At 33.5% G+C, this 20,092-nt stretch overlaps 1 protein-coding gene and 1 non-coding gene across 2 annotated transcripts in view; both read left to right on the top strand.

Moving 5' to 3' along the window:
* HTR2C (5-hydroxytryptamine receptor 2C) overlaps nt 1-20,092 on the top strand; it is a 212,637-nt gene that overhangs the window by 49,930 nt on the left and 142,615 nt on the right. The window lies entirely within an intron of this gene.
* On the top strand, nt 17,425-17,530 carry LOC116279268 (U6 spliceosomal RNA). The gene has a single exon (XR_004188633.1). It is a non-coding gene; the product is annotated as a U6 spliceosomal RNA (small nuclear RNA).

The raw sequence follows: 20,092 nt of genomic DNA, 5'->3' as shown, positions 1-20,092 counted from the left end.
TTGGGGGCACACTTTTGTCATTTTTGACTATTGGCCAATAATGCAAACAGTTGTTTTTTGTGCTGTGGGTTTTTGTTTTCTTGATGATTAATTTATTTTGATTATTCCCGATTCAATATAATACAGCAGTCTTTTTTTTTTTTAGTATAGAGAAACACAGTATTTATTGTACTGTTACTTGCATTCTTATTTGAAAGAATGCTTTGTTTTTTCATAGATGGAGCATGGGTGGGGGAGGAGAGAGGATGTCAGCAAGACTTTTAGCTGTAGTTGTAGCAACCTGAGAAATGCAAAAGTAGTCTTTAGTCTTTCTTCTTTGGTTTTAAAAAAAAATCTGTATATCATCGTTCAATCATTTCCTCATTGAATGACAAGTGAGAAGTAGGTAACACAGAATGGCTCTGAAATTTTACATGACTTCTAATGAAATGGATATGACACAGGACTGATATGTCAGTCTATTTTGGCAGATCTGGAGAATGGGGACAAAATGGATGGCCTAGATCTCTAAGTTCACTAAATTTAATGTCAGCTGTTATGCTATTGCAAAGTATCATATAAATAACTAATTAACACTCACTACGCTTACTAAACAGAGATGAAAAGAAAATCCTAAAGTCCAATTTGCAGATCGTGACAAAGTAAAAGAAACCTAGGTGATACTCAGTTAAATGTATTGAGAGGATTCAGAGATCACTCGGTAAGTCTGAAGGTTGCTTTTTCAGTTCGTTGTAACACGCCGTTCCATACTTAAAACCATCCAATGCCTTCTTATCTCAACTCTTTACCATGACTTAAAACACCTTAATGATAGGGGTCCCAGACTCTTCTCTCTAGCTTCTTTTTATATAACTCATTCACTATTCCCCAGCCACAGTGGCCCACACCCATCTTAAGTCATTTGCACTTGCTGTTCCTTCTGGAACGCTATTCTCCCAGATCCTCAACTGACCCTCATTCTTCAAGTCTCAGGTCATATGTCACTGCCTCAAAACGTTCTACCCTGACAACCCCATCCTAACTACTCACCCCCACCTCTCATGTTTATCTGTTTTATTTTAATTTTCACAGCACTAATACTATATAAAATTATCTTATTTGTTCACTTCCTTATTCACTCTCTCCCTGCCCCTATACTGTAAACTCCATGGTAGTGTGAACAAAAAACACTGCAAGCCATATCAGTTAACAAAGAATGCTGAAACCATCAAGTCATCAGCGGCTGCCGCCACCCCCCACAGTGAGGACAAGCCTGCAGCCGGGCCTCTGCAGCCACTCACAGCGGTGCACCCTGAGGGGACTCCGAATAAGAAAGGACAGGATACTGGCCCTGGATGGCTAGGTGCTTGTCAAAGGAATGAATTCAGTGAGCCCAGATGTTTGCTTCCTCCCATACATACAAAAGCGCTAAATTCCTTAACTTGAGATGCCTGTTTTTCTTTAAATAACAAGTAATCTTGTATTGTCCCAACTACCTGGTCTTTGTTGTAAAACTCCTATATATCCTAGCTCCTCCCCTACCTCTTTGGAGCAGTCCTTCAGAGCGATCTGGGAGGCTGTCATCCGGCCAAATAAAATGTAACTCTCAACTTTTAGGCTGCATATTTATTTCAGTAGCCGGGACCTTAACTGTCTTGATCACAGCTTTATCTCAAACAACCAGTTAGCGTGTACATTGAGGCAAGAATGACAAGTCATAAAAATAGATCTCAGCCAACTAATTAATTAAGTCTTAGGTGTAGCTCAGGATGGTGAAATTGGATAATGATGTAAGAGCCCTTGAGAAGATTTCAGGGAAGAGATACAAAGATGATGAAAGGATTAGAAAACAAGACCTATGAAGAGGAGAAAATGGCGATATGAATTGGAATATTACTACTCCAGAGGAAGAATCCATCATAATTGCTTGTGTTTACTGATCACTTTTGCCTGTATAAACTCCCTTAACTTTTTGCATAATAAATATGCAAATTTGTTATTATCCCTGTTTTACAGGCGTAGAAATTGTGACACAGAGAATTTAACTGAATTGTCCAGAGTCACATAGTGATAAGGTATAATTCATATGTTCTTAGCCTCATGTCCAATATTTTTTTTCATGTCACCACCTCTGGTTTAGTCTGCAGAGCAAGGAATTTAATTTGGATGTAATAAACAAAGACATTTCTTTTCACAGTTTGTAAATTCTGGTTAGAGTTATCCCAGGTTGTTTCCAAATATCTCTCCAAATATCTTCCAAATTCATCTGGAATAGATATTCATCTGTCTACTGTGGTTTGGGAAAAGGTAAAGGGTATGGCTAGAGGGTAAGAGATTACTTCAATATGGTCTCTCCAAGTGCTAAGATTTTAGTGTAGTCTTTTGGCCAAATTTTCAACTTTCAAAATAAGTCATTTCAAATTTATTTAACGTTTAAAATTTGACCAAATGATACTACCATTTGAGCTTTATATCACAACTGGACCTGGCTCTAGGATGTGCTCATTGCATGGGCTGTGTATATTTTTATTCAATACCCAGAGCGTGCAGTGTGAACATAATAGAGATTGAAAGACAGCCAGAAGGGTCAAACATGAATTCTCAAAGAGTAACTTTGTACTTCGTGTAGGGCTATTAACTCTCCGTTTTAAGCATCATACTAAACCTGCTTCCGAACTCTCAGGTCCACAACCTAGATTCCAAACTTATAACTGGAATCTGCATACTGCTTCTATTTTCATAATAGATTTTTTTATTCCTTTTTTATTTAGATTAAAAGTTTGTTAAAATTTCACATGGGTAGTCAATGTTAACGTTCAGTAACAATTAGAAGAATTTTTTTAGTACAACTATAAAAAGTGCATTTGGAAGAACATAATTATTATGATTTTTCATCATTTTATTGAAATTTATTTTGCTGACATGTCAGATGCTCTCTATTTACAGTTGATAATTGAAATCTCCATTATATCATTTTACCCCATGGTAATGTTGGTGAACATATCATGCTGTGACCAGCTAGATGGATGTTTCTTTAACCCCTTTGTTTAAAATTTTCTATAATTTCCAATATTTTTACAATGAGAATCTATTACTACAATAATTATAAATTGATCTTATTTCCTTAAATTGAAATGGAAAAAAACCTCCTAGAATATTAGAATGAATTAGTTTGATTTGAAAGCTGTGTGATCTTTGTAGAAAATTCCAAATATAAAATATGTTTTATAACCAATATATGTGACTATATTCTGATAATTAGAATATTGTTTTGTTATTCTTACTTTGGTATCTTCTTGCTCATATGAAGAAGCAACAACTGCATTTAGACATTTAATAGCAAAATAAATATTAAAAGTGCTTATTAAGAGACCTAGTTCAAAATATGAATAAAAAATGTTATAGAAAAGAAAGATAACCAAAGTGAATTTGGGCGAACCTATAAGTAGAATAGAGATAGAAAATGCGTTTATAGGGAAAGAAGAATTTTAATAAATGCTGATTAGAAATATTGGAATATTTTCTATAATTTATCAAACAAAATTATAATGTAATAGTTTTAAAGAAAATGTCAGAATATATTCAACACATTGTGTTTCTTCATGCCTGGCATATAGCAGGTCCTCAATAAGTATTTGTTGAAAGAATAAATGAACCAACAAGTCTTATTTGAGCACCTGTTATGTGGAGGATAAAAAACTACGACCCAAACAGAGTTTATGATCTAATATGGGAGAGAAGAAATATAAGGCGGATGCACAAATGACCACCACATAAGAAAGTTTGTGATAAGAATAAACGTGTCTTACAAGGTCAGAAGAGAGCCAGATCATTTCCCATCTGGGAAGGTTTTAGGGGAGGAAAAAAGACGTGAGTCTCAGAATTAGCGAAAATTAAGTGAGCAAAATTATTTGCTGTAGAATTTTAAGCAAATTATAAAGATCACTAAGTCAATATTATACAAGACATTCAATAAATCAAATACAAATATCACATCATCAAGCAATCTTTATATAATCACCCATTCTTTAAAATTCTATTTGCATTTTACATTAATATAATATGAAGTAGTCTAAGTTCCTGCAAGCCTCTTTGTCTCTTGGCTTTTTTTTTCTTTAATATGTTACATACATCAATTCTAGTGGAGCATATTCAAAATGTTTCAGTAATTACCCTGTCAATCATTTTGTTCTTCAGGTTAAACTTCTAGACGAAGCTATTAGAAATTAACTTAAATAATAAAAAGAGCATTAGTTGTTTCTAGTATAAAAACTTGTAGATGTTTTCCGTCCTGGGACGATCAAAGACTTTAATATTCTTCTCTTTATTTCCTCTTTGGTCATCTTTGTGAGAAGTACCTGGTTTTAGGAAATGTTGATTTCATCAGGAAGAGGTGTTAGGAGTAAAGCAAGCTGATTGCCCCACCCAAGATATTTATGCCTGTCATGTGAATGATATGAAGATCGCTTGGATTCTAAGCTGGTTTTCTCACCCCTTTCACATATATTACTCCTAACCCACTTCCCCACTTATCAGATAGAGTCTACCTATACCCATTTTCTGCTTCCTCTTTTTCCTTCTTGTTTCTTCTTCTTGTTCTTCTTTATTTACTAAGTGTACAGGGATCATGCAGGTTTTGTTCACTTTTCTATATCCAACTACTAACACAATCCATGGGCTTGAACAGACATTCATATAAAGATACGTTGAATAAATTATTAACTACTTGATCTGGAAAAATAAACCCAATTAAATATAGCAATCTAATCTAAGAAACACAGTAAAGGAAGACCAATCTGACTCTTGAGTATACACAATGCATATAAAATAAAATGCAAATGGATTTTCATTTTATTAACTCTTTTGAAATATTTCTACTATTGCTTCTCTACCCAACTCTGCTTAAGAGCACAGAAGACTTAAGGCCTGTCTGCCCCACACCCCTTCAACACTTCTTAGCTATGTAACTTGAGCCAGTGAATTAACACTCCTGAGCTTCAGGTTTTCTCAATATAAAATGTGACTAATAACATCTTGTCTGTCTGAAGGCAGTGGATTGAATGAGAAACTCTATTGATCCTACTTATTATGGATGAAAATATGAACATAATTTTTAAAACTTTATGTGGAAAAATGCATGCATTGGTCTTTGCTTATTAATTAAAGCTAATAAGTTCCTGTAACTAATTGCACATGAGATTCTAAAACATCCTAAATTAAAAATATAAATAAATAAATCTATATTTACATATGTTTAATAACAGAACTCATGACACTTACTTAGTAATGATGATTAATACTATCATTTAAAACTATGTATCCATGACATTTCTAAACACAAATTAAGATCAAAAGCTTTGTAAAACATGATTGTATCCTTAGATGTTTAATGATATATTTTGAAAGATTAAAAGTTAAAGAACCATTACTAATGGCCCTTCAATTGCAGTAATTGTACAATACTTTTTATTGGTGAACTTTTTTTTTACTTGCACTGAAAATTAACTCCATACTGTTCTGATTTTTTTATTCATTCAATAAAGTTGTACCTAATGTTTGGTACTGTGCTCGGAGCTACAGATGTAGCAATAAATAAGACACAGTCTCTCTCCTCAAAGAGAGCAGATTTTATTGGGCAAAGCAGGCAAGCAAGCAGACGATTAAAATATTGTGTTGTAAGTGCTACGGCAGGAGTAGCCCAGGATGCCTTGGGAGCCCAGGAAAGCTCTCTCAATTCAGCCTCCAGGTGGGAGAGTCAGTCAGGGAAGCCCTCCGAGAGGAGATGGAATCCGTTTTGCAGGAGCCTATTCATGTCCTTCCCAGGGAGGCTGAAACGTCAATTATTTAAATACTTAATGTCCAAGTGAGAGATATAGTAAGAATTTATTGTTTGATTCCTTTAAGTTTTATACTACATGGAATAACAAAACACATTTCTGGGACTAGAGGTGGAGATGAAAAGATAAGAAAAAAAAAAAAAACAACCCTAAGAAACAAAGAGGAAGTTTTCATGAACCTGGAAAGTAAAAAAGATATGATGAGGAATCAGATGTTCACTTGGACAGTTCCTGGAAATGAAGAATTAGGAGGTCGAATGCAATCTGATTGGTGACAATGCTAAGTAGTTTTCTTAGAGGTCGACGGACTTAGATTTTTTTAAAGTAATAAATAAGAAACAAATTTTGAGTTTGTAATGCTGATGAACACTATCACTTAGAAGTATGTACTCCTCGACATTTTTTTATAGAACTGAACACAGCTGTGAGGGCAGTTTGCCTTTGCACTACTTCTGTCCAGTCTGTTAGCCAAAATGTGTTGGTGTGTTATAACAGTTACTCTTAATTTCTTAATTACACTCCTACAATGTGCTCTCAACCCATATTAGTGTATTGCTAATGAATTATGTTGATACTCTTTTGCTATCTATGCTCATTTTATAGTTATCAGCTACTTTTTTTCATTGTTCAAATTCATATGTATTTTCAGCATATATCACCAACTAAGTGTTCCTTTACTATATTTTTATAATTTTACAACTGCCTCATGTACCAAGCCAAAAAGATGTTAGTTAAATGACTTGGCTTACTGCAAATCCTAGACAAGCTTTATCTAGAGCTGCCATTTTACGGGACCGATGAGGCTATGCTTTGTAGAATGCTTTTCTACCTCTTAAATTTCTTTGACTTGACTGGATTCTTTTGGAAGATACTGTACCTTCTCAAGTTCTAATTGTTCAAAACTCTACTCATTTGAATTGACCTGTTAATTTAGGCTGCAAAAATAACTTGCTGAGTCACGGCACATTTATTTTGATTACTCTCATCTTGGCTTTCTTCATCTCTTTATTATCATTTCAAATATGCATTTAATTTTTGTTTGCATGGTAATTTCAGCCAACTTACCTTCATTTAGGTCACTTTGTACAAGAAAATGAATTATCTCATTGTTTCATCCAATTGATTGATTTCTGCTACTGTATATACTTATGAGCTGTCCCAATGAAATTCAGAGACATATATCCTCAAGATAATTCAATTAGTTTCTATGTCTTTTGTCACACTTCTTGATTTTTCACAAATTAGTTTGAAATAGAAATATTTTTGTACATTTTCCATAACCTGATTGCTCTTTCATTCCAAAAGAAGAATAGAATGGAACCAGAAAAAAATCGTCTCATAAAAAATATTCATTCATGTGGTATTTTATATTTCTAAGGATCATTGATGTTTTAGGGTATTTACCTCAATTACCTTTCATTTTCAATTGTTTGAATCTTTATTTGTCGGTAATCAATAACGATCACATGGATAAAACCATGGATAATAAGAATATGAGCAAAACTTTTCTACTTTGTGAATAAGTCATGCCAATTCAGCAATGCACCCTGAAAATGCATTTTTATAACCTACATGTAATATGGAAAGTAGTGATATTAACAAGTAAGCAATTTTAATGAATAGAAGAAATCTGAATGTCATTAAGTCTACTTCCCTTAGGATACAATTTGTCTAGAGCAGACATGAATATGTTTCTATACATCATGACCTACCTAATCCAATTCTTCAGGGGAGGTATTTATTTGATTTCATTTTCATATTTTTAGAGTTCATAATTTGCATGAAAAAAATCCTGCTTATTGGTAACTATAGCTTAGAACTCCTGAAGAACAAGCCAACAGCTTGTTCTTTTCTTTTGATGCCTTCTGTAAAACTACCGACCCTTGTTAATTAATTGATAGATGGCTTGTGAAGCAGTCCATCTTGCTGGGAAGATTTAATCCATCTAGACTAAAAACCAAGGTACCTCAGTTTATAATCTCTTGGTTACTACTGACAAGGCCCTTGATTTATTCATCTTTGAATTTTTCTAGTATGCAGATCAGTATATAGGAGTTTCTCATTACATGTTTATTGGATGAATTAAATTAACTCGTTCCTTTCAGCAGGCATTTATAGAGCACCTGTTATTCTGTCTTCTGTCTCTGAACTCCTACTACACTTCTTATTTGTACTGTTTGATTACTACCTTAATACATATCTTGTTTTATGATTGTTTCACAAAATAATGTAGCACTTTTTAATTCATATGTAGCTTATCAACAATTAAATTGTTAATATGTAATGAAATTATATATTCCTTGTAGGCAAGAATCAGGTCACTCATTTCATTTGTACCTTTCATAAAGTCAGCTCGTAAACATACAATAAGTATTTTGTTGGTTAATTTGAACAGTATGAGTGAACATGAAAAAATGCTGCCACATTGCCTTATACCATTCAACCAACTATTCCGTAAAAGAATATATGTTTTAAGGAAAATAATAATTTATATATGTTATAAAGTAAAATTTATTTTTACTCCAGAATGTCAGTTAGTAATGCCGAAAACAAAACTTGCATAAAAACTTTGTTTAAAAGAAAAAAATCAATGCTGGAGGAAGTCTTCCATTCTTTATCTTGCAGAATATTCTTGTTTCTTAAATTTGGAGTTAGGTTTTTATTTGAAATAGAGTTATAAATTATATTTATTGCCTAATTTTTTATGGATGGTGTCTTGCTCTTCTGTGCCTATTAAGTTTCCACCTAATATTAAGACTAGAAGGCAATATGTATGCACTTTCATTGTTCTATCTTTATAATCTAATGTTTCATTTATTTGGTTACCAAAGAGGTTTCAGTAATGTGAAAATAATGAATTCAGTGCACAGACTTTTTCTATGCATATTTTGATTACCCAATGCCAAGATTGGAGATTCATAGAATAGACTTTATACATTTAAACCTAGCAAGTTTATGAGAGTATGACTTCGTAGCATCTATAATCTCCTAGGATACCCAGCATGAGAATTAGCAACAACAGCAGAAAAGATTTACTTAATCTTTCATTCTTCTCATATTAATCAGTATTCCACACTTTTCAAGAAATCTAATTATAAATAACTAATATTTCTCACACATATATCCACATTCCGCCCTCCTTTTGGCTCCCCATACTCTCAAATCTCTAAACTGTTCTGGGACCAATACTGTAATGCTCAACTGTGGTCTTGACTTTTACTTAAATCTCCCATGCAAACACACACATCAATCAAGTCTTACATTTCCTAGGTCTTATTCTTTTTTAAAGTTTAATTTCCAAATTAATCTACAGTGCTATATTAGCTTATTAGCCCTTTCAGATAGACTCTTACTGCAAACTAGTTAGCCATTTCAAAGTGTTTCAATATATGCAGTGAATTTTTGTGTGTTGTACAGTTGATATGTTGTTTCATTCTATATTGATTTCTCTTTATTGGTAATTGTCTTCCTCTTTGGGTCTAAAACAAATACTGAAGTAAAATAGAGTCGTTCAACATTCTCTGGGAATACCAGATGAAGAGACTGCCTTTTTGAAACAAGGCATCTTAATACCTCACTTAATATCGCTTAAATTTCATACTTATCACACACAGGATAGAGAATTGTTGACGTGTTGATGAGTATATAGAGTCACTGAATATTTTGCTTAATTTTGATTGCATAGGTTTGACTATTATAAAATTACATCTTTCTTTGACTGGAGGAAACAATAAAATTGAGTAAGCCTTATATTATGTTCAATTTGCTTTCATATGCAAATACTTCCACAACTTAGAATCAATTTGAGGTGACTTGGTTCTACAGTACGGTCTATCTATCTACCTATTAACACACACACAAGATGTAGATCACATATACAAAAAAAGGAAACTGTTCCCTTGATTTAAGACGTGAAATAAAATCAAAACTTCAGATGAGTAAATGATTTGAAAATAACTTTATAGGTCTTTGCACACATTATATATCCCAGGGGTTTTATATTATAATGAATAATGAAATACATTTTTTTTCTAAAAGACTATTCAGACATATGCAGAATCCATTATACATGAAAAGGACCAATAACTTGAATCTCCGATGGTAATAATTCACATAGTCTAATAAATAATGCTAACTTGCCAAAAGGAGAAGATTTGTTAATCTTTTTGAAATTGTGAATGAATCAGATAATATGTCTATTCTGTTTTAGGAATAAGTGAGGAATCACAGGGAATAAGGGAGAAAATTAACCTAAAATAAAATGTGTATAATAGTATTGCCTTTTATTGTAAAGTACTTGCATAAGTAACAAGCAAATCATGATGTCGAATGTAAATATCCCAAGTTTAGTAAGATTGGCTAATCACATGAATAAGTACTATGAATTTTGAGGGGATACATTCAGACTGCGGCAGATATGTAGTCACATCCCATATGAAGCTTCCAGAGAAAATATGGCAAGAAGAGGATCAAAAACAACTGACATTCATGCTTGCAGTTTTCATCCAAAGCTCTCAGACAAGTCAGCAAAAACCAAACACACATTTAAAAAAATTATTTCCATCTCCCTACAGAAGATTTTGTTTTGCTTGTGTTTTTAGTGGTTTGGTTTTATATGATGCTAAGATCTCTGAAACAGCAGGGCTATCTTCTAGATTTAACCACGACCGAGTGAGAGAAAAGAGTTTCTAACAACCCTGTATTTGCTTTTAATTATTTACTTACTAGGTTAGCCTTTCTCCAGAAGATAAGCAGGAAGTACAATAAATGAACTTACCTTGTATACATTTTTATCAATTGAATCAGCAGGATAGGTTGGATCTTTGTCTCGGCAAGTAGGACTCTCTAGGAAGAGGAATCAGTTGAGATCAGGAGGGGACAGGGCAGATAATTTACTAAGGTCCTCATAGTAACCAATAGGAGAAGCTCTGATTAGGCGCGTTCTGGAGATTGATAGCAGTGAAGGTCAAGACCAAACCTAAGCGGCAGGTAGAAATCACAGCAATTAGGCAAATTATGTTATCAGTGGAGACTAGATAGATATCTCTCTTCCCGTCTGACATATACCTGTATGAAGTTTTTTGGTTCAGCAATAAAGTTTTTATTCTCTAGCCACAATCACTGTGGCTACTGCTGGCTGTGAAAGTCATCTCACTTTACCCAAGTACTTCAAAAGCTGTACAATGCTGTAAAGTGTTCAGATTTCTATTGCTGATTTTCATGTAAATTTTTGGTTACTTTTTCAAACAGCCTTCTTGAAGTGTAATTTAAATATTCATTTAGTTTTCAATATGCCTTTCTTCTTGGCACATAAACCATGTAGGAAACTAAGGGCCCCTTTCTTTTATTAGTATCCATAATACATTATTCTCTCCTTTCCTTAAGTGAGATTTTCTTCTTAAAATGTATTCTTTTTATAAATTTGTTTTTTTATTTTTGGGGGAGGGATAATTAAGTTTTTTTTTTTAAATGGAGGTACTGAGGATTGAACCTAGGACCTCATGCATGCCAGTACGTGCTCTACCACTGAGCTGTACCCTCTCCTTTAAAATGTATTCTTTTTCTATCTGATGTGACACTTGTTACTTTTCCATCCCTATCATTTACAGCCTAATTATTTCTTGGACTAAAACCTGTTTATGAGGAGATATGCTCACCTGGTTCTTACTGCTGACGATAGGTTCACAGCGATGGTAGGGAACACAGCATGCTCAGTTATCAATATAGTAAGGCAGGGGAAACATAGTAGAAATAAGATCTAATGATCTAGTGACTGAGCAGCAGATTGAAAACACAAACTACAGTTGTGAGTATGGAGCTCAGTTCTGTTCCGAGCTCACTCTCTTTGCTTCAGCTGTCCCTGCAGAAATGGAATGTCATGCTAACTAACCTTCAGAGATAGTTGTGAAGAATGTTGCCAAAAATAATAAAAGGTAATAGTCACTAATATAATTTTCTAGAGAAATTGAAACGAAAAGCAAACTGAGTATCTAAGACAGTTTTTCTTGTGTATGGCAAATATTACTTTCCTCTAAGCATGGTAAAAATATCACCTATATCTGCCCGTATCTTAGAAAAGAGAGGACATACTAAATCTTTTGTTTATTGATACTGAAGAACAATATCTGAATATATCCAGAATACAAACATAACTTAGATTTACTAGGCATAGTAAATAATGGAAGGGTTTTAATATAATAGACTCTCAATAATAAGTCCTGAGATTTTTTTCCTTCTCAGTATTTCTTCCTCTGTAGAAGATATTGCCTTGTGTTTCCAAAATGAGACTATTAATGGGCTTAGCCTCCTAATATAGATGCCTGAACTGTGCTCTTTTTGGATTAAAATAAATTCTTTAAGCAAGAGCCTTACACAATAGATTTGAAGGTACTTTGCGAACACATCTTAAGAATACCTGAAATTCATGAATAATCATCCTAATCCAAAATGACAGGTACTCTGATCTACTTTTGCACCTCACCCACACATTTTTGCTTTAAAATTTTTATTTAGCTCTCAGAGATGCTGGAGGGAAAACCATTCTCTGAAGAACCAAAATTCTGTAATTATTTAAAAGATGTATAATTATGGCTAGATTTAAATTTGAGATAAGTGTGTACAGAACTTGAAAAAGCATAGCTAGAAGGAATAAAACTAGGTTTTACAGTATGTGTCCCAATAAGTAAATTCCACTCCATAAATTTCCTTTTTGCAAATACTCTAAATCTGGTGTCATTCTACAATGTAGTTGCAGTTTACAGATCTCACAAACACCAAAACAGTAATATAATCATTAAAATGGGTACCAGGAATAATTTTTCTTTGCCTATAATATTTCATAATGATGCTCTTACATAACCCTTCAGCTTGGGAGGATCTAAAACTCAAAAGGGAGATTATATAGCCACAATACCTCTTTGAAATCGTTTAGCTATTTCAAGTAATGTTAAATACTTAAGACTAAAATTAGCTTCTACTTCAATTAAAATGTATAATATACATATATATGATATAGCTCAGGTTATTTTTAAAACCAAGTAATTTTTGAAGGGTAGTGAACAGATATTTCTGTTTGAATCAGGGCTTGGACAGATATTTTCTTCCGAGTGACTTACAGAGGTCAAAAGTAAAGCTGCTTGTGTTACTGCAGTAGTATCTACGATATATTTTCTATATTTGTGTCCATTTTTGATATTTAAATGAGTATAGGACTAATTTGCCTTTTTCACTCTATTTTCTTTCAACAGGTTTATTATAAAGTACATTTTAATAAGTAAGATGTCACTGTAAAAACTGATAAAAATGGTACCAAATGTACAGTGACTTTTAATCTTACAAATTAAGATAAGAACCATATTCACACATAAATAATTTGCTAGTAATAAATTAGAGTTCTCTCAGCATGTGAAATACTTAATTTGATGAGAAGGTTGGAGCTCTTTTATTGGAATAGGAAAACTTTATAAAGCCTAATTCCCTGGTGATTTATGTAATAGTGCCAAAACCATTACTAAGACCCCTTTGTCTATTAATTAGAATTGTGATGATCAGATAAATTATGAGTTATTTAATTGATCATAATCATGGTCATAAGTCAGTGTGAGATATGCCATTGAGCAAATTAAACTTATTACCATTAAGAACAGCGATTTCAAACTAATACAATATTACAAGTCAACTAGACTTCAATTGACAAATAAAACACTAATTTCAACTCTTCCCATTCAATACTTGCCGAACAAAATTGTATTTTTTCTCTTTAAATTTTCTTTGCAGAAAAAAGCATAAAGGGTGACCTTGGCATAAGAATAATTGGGTATTTCCAAGACTCTCCGAACCTAAAAACCACAAATCAGTTGAATCTCGGAGCTACAGAACTTTCCATGCAACTTTCATTCTCTTCTTTGTGTACTGAAAATGATGTGAACAGCTTTGTACTGTTTGCTAAACTAAAGAGACTTTTAGTTAAAATTTACTTTTGAGTAGTACTTTTGAAAAGATATAGTTAACTACTACATTGATTAATACATACATTTCTATCTTTTAAGCACAAAATTGAAAGAATACTTTTGTGCAATGAACTAGGAGTGTTTTGCACTGATAACAGCTCACATTCATTGAACACTTACTGTATGCTCAGCATCATTCCAAGAGACTTACATGCATTTTTCACTATCTCCTCCAACAATCTTTTATGATAAGTTTCGTTAGTACTCCTATTTAAAAGATAAGGAAATAATCACAAGAGAGGTCCAGGAACTGGCCCAGGATCATACAGCTTGTACATGACAAAGCTGAGCTAGCTCCTTTAACGATTTCCTACATAAAGTTTTCCATTTTTATGCTCAGAAAGTCATTCATTTTGTTTATGGCCTTTATTAACTATGTATATATCATACTGACCTTTACCCCAAAGCAGTGCATACTTACCATGAAATACGCAGTTAAGCAGTTGTAGAGTTAAAAGAGAATTGATTTCTCTTCTGAGCCTAGCATGCAATAATACATCTTATGGTGTTTACTAATCTAATAGTGGGGGTTCACCGTGTATAATGACTGTATATTGACCAAAACTGAAATTTATTCAAATATATTACATTTCCCATTTAATATACACATTTGTGGCAGATCGATGATAAATACTCCCTGTAAGCAGACTCACAGACTTTATTTTGAGTTGGCCATGTGTTTGCTTTTGGGCGTTTTGCCTGAATAAAATGTATTCAAGACCAAAATATTCTTCTCTTTCACAAAAGTAGTCTGTTTTTATAATTAACATGTGAGTTTCACTGGAGAACAGACCTGAATAAACAATGAACTTAAAATATATTCCTATTTAAAGTTCCTCGATGCATTCAGTGAAGTATCTATTCTTGGTTTTGTGTGGTGACATACCATGTAAACTGTGAACGAGCCTCATCATGAGATTTATGTCATTTATTTGATCTGTTTTGGTCAATGATTTTAATTAGGATGTATTCAATATCTTTCCACTTTGCAAAACTGTTTCTGTTCAGTTCTTAACACACTGTGGAGGATATCAAGCTGAGATTAACATTTAAATTTTCATGTATGCCCACTAGTATACACAGAAGGAAAAATTCCTAGAATCCTTTCTTTACCAAAATTTATGGATGATTCTTGACAGATAGATAAATTTCAGCAATTTCAGATATCTAAATCTAAATCTAAATCAAACAAAAATGAGAAAAGCAATTTATATGTAAATATAGTTATATGCTTTGTTTTCAGACCCCAGATGCCTGATCTCCAAATTACATAAAAAGTATTATTAATCTCAGTAACAAATATTAAAATGAGTACTTCTCTGTGTTACTGGTATTTTGCACTTTTTAATCAATAGACTGAAAATTCAGAAGATTTAGGCTTGTAGCATTTAGACTGCTATGGATTTGACATTTGCTTTAACTGTTAATTCAGTTATTTTTACATTTCCATCATGATTGACATTGTACAACAATATGGTGTTTATTTCTTCAGTTTTAAGTTGGTCCATGATGGCTTAGAAAATTTGTAATATTCCTTAATGCAGAGATCTTTTGAAATACTATAAAACTTTTAGAATATTTCTTTGATCATTAGAATAATTAAACTGTAGCCATTGACATTATTAATGGAGACTATTTTTTTTTAAGAATTTGGCATGCACAGTATTGGGCTCAGGCATTACCATTATTCACAACTGGCAGTTCATTGGAAAGTAAAAATAAAATATTCAGATACCATTATCATCTCTTTAAAAATACAGACAATCCTCAACTTATGTTGGCTCAATTTAATGATTTTTTAACTTTACTGATTGTGCAAAAGTTATATGAATTCAATAGAAACCATACTCTGAATTTGGAATTTTAATCTCTTCCTGGGCTAGCAACATATAGTATGGTACTCTTTCTTGATGCTGGACAGCGGCCGCCACCATAGCTCCTGGTCAGCCGTGAGATCATCAGGTGAACGACTGATGCATTTACAACTATTCTGTACCTACACAATCATTCTGTTTTTAACTTTCAATATAGTATTCAATAAATTACATGAGATATTCCACATTTTATTATAAAATAGGCTTTGTGTTAGATGCTTTTGCCTGACCATAGATTGATGCAAACGTTCTGAGCACATTTGGAGTAGGCTAGGCTAAGCTATGGTTAGGTGTATTAGTAGATTAGGTGTATTAAGTACATTTTTTGACTTAAGTTATTTCCATCTCATGATAGGTTTAGGGACATAACCCCACTGTAAGTCAAGGAAGAGCTGTGTAGATAGTTGCATTCATTTGCAATATACTTGAGAATGAGTCTAATAAGCACTTGTCATAGAGCCTGTTCGTAGAAAATGAGCAATGACAGTACCCAAACATTCATCTTTTCCTTTCTAAATTACAGAAATGCAAAAGGCCACTGCTGATTTATATCAATATGTACCAGAAATGTCAGGATTCTGTTAGACATAGGCAAACAAGAAACAAGTAAGTATAAAAACCCATCAGGAACATTTACCTTTATAAGAGAAGAGTGTTAAATCTGAAAATTAGAGAACCTTGGACTACAAAATTAAACTTTGTGTGGAATATACTGTACCATAATATTTCATATCACTTGGATAAAATCTCAGAAAAATTTCACCTCCATTTTATATTCTGAATTAAATAAATTCTCATGTGAGCATTTATTTATACAAAATAATTGTTAAAGGAATATGCTGGCTGTATGACCTTGGGCAATTTACTTAGCTTTTCTATAAAATGAAATATTCCTTATCTTTAAAATGGAGATAACAGCCCTGATACAAAGATTAAATGATATAATGTAATTATGTACATAGTTTTAAATAGCTACTGCTCATATCTACATTAAGAATATTCGCAACATGTACAAATGCATACAGACAACCAAGACTTCAAATTGAGGCACAAACACTTATTCTGTGGATCTTCAAATGTGACTTTGGGAAAATGGCAGTCGTATGTACACATATATATTAAAGTTAATATGCAGAAATTGAGATTATTAGACTATGTTACAATTTACTCTTCTTAACTAGATTGGTCAGTGATTCCTGCCTTAAATATTCATTATTAAATTAAATATGAACAGCATAGCTATGAAAGAAGGTTGTCTTCATTTAACTGCAACAAGATTAACGTGGATCAGGAGACTTATCTGATTGCAGCCTTAAAATCATCAGGATTTAAAGTGCTGCTTCCCCATGTGTAATTGGGCTTTAAAATTCTATGATTCTCCATCAGTGAGCCAGATATTCTCAGGGCAAAGGCTCTTCCCTAGTTGTCAAATAGGCACACTTAAAAGCTGTATTAACTCTTAAGGTTGCCAAAGAACTATAATTTGTCTAAGGTAATAACTCACTGAATCTCACTTTCATGACCAGAATTAATTAGAAATTAACTTTAGTTTGGGATAGACCTTATATTAGATAACAAATTCTAAGAAAACAAAAATCCTAAAAAGTATCTCACTAAATTAATAAAAAAATTTATTTTAAACTCCATTTGTATCTTTATGTTCCTATGCCTATTTTTAATGGATTTGGTGGAAAAGATGTAGATTGATAAATTTGACAAATATGAATGCTTGCTTCAACAGCACATATGCTAAAATTGGAATAAGACAGAGAAAATTAGCATGGCCCCGCACAAGAATGACGTGCAAATTCATGAAGCGTTCCAGGTTTTCAAGACCTTTGGATTGTAAAAAAAAAAAAAAAAAAAAATGACATAAGGTAAACAAATTAAGATTTAAAAAATAAGGTTAAGAAATCTGAGGTTGTTACGACTCAGCTTTTTCTTCATATAAACTCAAAATAGCTGCTTGGCTATTGCAGACTCTCCATCCTTAATGGACGGCATCCAAATAAATTCAGAAAAGAAGATAGACATTTATCACTTGGTGTTTGATATTCTTGAATCCTACTCTTCTTATTATAGACTATCTGGCATCATATGGCAATGTGAGGTTTTATTTTCAATGCAAAAATCTCAAAATTAAGTAGAAAAATATGGCTATAAAATTATACATTTTCTATTTCCTCTATGTGAAAATATACAGAAGTTTAAAAGTCGTTATATATGAGTGTTAAAATCACCTGGGACTTTTATATGCTTTCTCTTTTGTTTTTCAAATTTTATATGCTATACGTGTATATTGTTTATAAGCAATGGAAATATTGTGATATTTGAAAACATTGGTAATTTTTTTGCCACAAGACCAGAAGGAATCTCAAAAATTCTACTTCTATAACCAAAATTTTCTGTCTCTAAATCTCTCCAGGTACTTACATTAATAATATATTATAATATATCCCAGTAAGAAAACACATTCGCCTCTAGCTCTTCAAGGCTATGTTTGATGAGTCTTTGAGCTTCCAGCTTGTTATGGACAGTAGAGAGAATCGCTCTGTTCTCGGTAGTTGCCGGAGTCCAGCTCCAGCGGGTTCGGGAACCTGAGGGAGGAGTAGCGTCGGCGCGAGGAAAGATACAGACAAGACACACTTCTGCAGCTCGGTGGCAGCAGGTTCTCCGCCAGTTTTACTCATGTTGTGGTATTTATACTTATGCTTACAAGCACTTGCGGTTTCAAAGTACAGGGGAAGTTAGTACAGTATTAACAATATCAGTCCTTGTTATACTTCTGCGGTTTACACTTCCGGAACAGTTCAAACAATCAGTGCCTCTTTGTCCTTTTACTTGTTCCAGCCCTCTGCTTCGCTGCTCATGAGAATCTTGATTTAATCTTGTTCCCTTTCCATTAACTCTGCTGTACCAGAACGCTCAGACCGACCAATTTCTCTTTATTCTTTTTGGCTCCGAGAATTTTTAAGGTTATATTGACCTAGACAGACCGTTCTCAAATATCTGATTAACAAATATCTGATTAACAGTTTGACATCAGAATTCTTCGAAGCCTGATTTAAACTTTACTTAACCTATTCAGTTAGAGTCCTCCCTTCAAGATACGCAACAATAACTATAGCAGCACCACGGAACATTCGATGGTCCTCCAACCCAAGCCCAATTTCCTCCAGGTATCTTTTTGCCCTTACTCTGGCTCCTGATAAAAGAGACAGCTCTGCACAGATTTCTTGGGACACATTTATATGGAATTGCCCCTTAGTCATACTTGTTCCAGTCTTCCCCTGAATTTCCCCATCTTGTCCCCGTGGGGACTCCCTAGAATCATGATTCTTAATATATGCACACAGCAAAGCGAATATCAAGCAAAATCCTAAGAAGATGCAGAGAACCCCGCCACATCTTTTCTTACCACTGCTGTGCAGTGGCCCCCTCATAGGCCTCGCTGTGCGTACAGCCTCAGGGTCTGGTGGCGCGGCCCCCGGCAGGTAGTCGTGTTTTTCCAGACAGTAGTTCCTCAGGGAAGTGCAGGGCCACATTTTAACATGTGAACAAATGTGTTTGTTGGTTAAATAAGGTCCAGGCTCTGCAATTATGACCCACCAAAGAGCTTCATAACATATCTTTCCACCTATTTCATAGTGTAGTTTTTCCAGGATATTTTTCCTAAGAAAATCTTTATCAGAAAAAAAAAAAAAAGAGTGGCATATGGTTCGTTCTATCCAATGTCTGAAGCTGTGTTTCTATGGCAACATTTGGAATTTGAAACAGTCCAAGGGCTACCATTTCTCATGTTAAACAACAAACTTTTTTAGGGAAGCTGCTGAACTCATAGTAATGACTTCAAAAAAGAGCAGTATGTTTTCAAGAATTTATTTTTCTCTAAGTCTATAGTAGGCAGGAAGAAAAGGGAAAATGTGTCTTCTGGTACTTCTTTTCCTTATCTGCTTTCTCACCCAAAACAGGTTTCTCATTGTGTTTCTGCCCATATTGTCCCAAATCCTAAATCTGAAAATTTGTGATAAGTCATGGAGGCTGATCAATGTCCGTAAATCACAATGTACTTCATGTTGCATAGTGTCTTAACCTTAAAAAAAATCATGAAGTCTATTATTTTATTTAAGCCCCCTGATAATTCTCCCAGGTATATAGGACAGTTATTATACCCACTTAACAGATGTGTAATTAAGTTATGAAGGAGCGTTTTCCCTAAAGTCAAATGTGTGTTATAAGCAGTGGTGGTTCTAGAACCCATGTTTTCTGACTTTAAACTCTGCCAGTCTTGTTTATACTCTATTTATTATTGTGGCCTAAGAAGGTGTTAGATCTCAAATCCTATTTCATAGCTTCATACTCTGTTCACAATGAAACCTGACTGCAAAATCAT

Source organism: Vicugna pacos, chromosome X, assembly GCF_048564905.1.
Source record: "Vicugna pacos chromosome X, VicPac4, whole genome shotgun sequence".
Taxonomy (NCBI): Eukaryota; Metazoa; Chordata; class Mammalia; order Artiodactyla; family Camelidae; genus Vicugna; species Vicugna pacos.
This window is presented reverse-complemented; position numbering and strand designations above follow the sequence as displayed.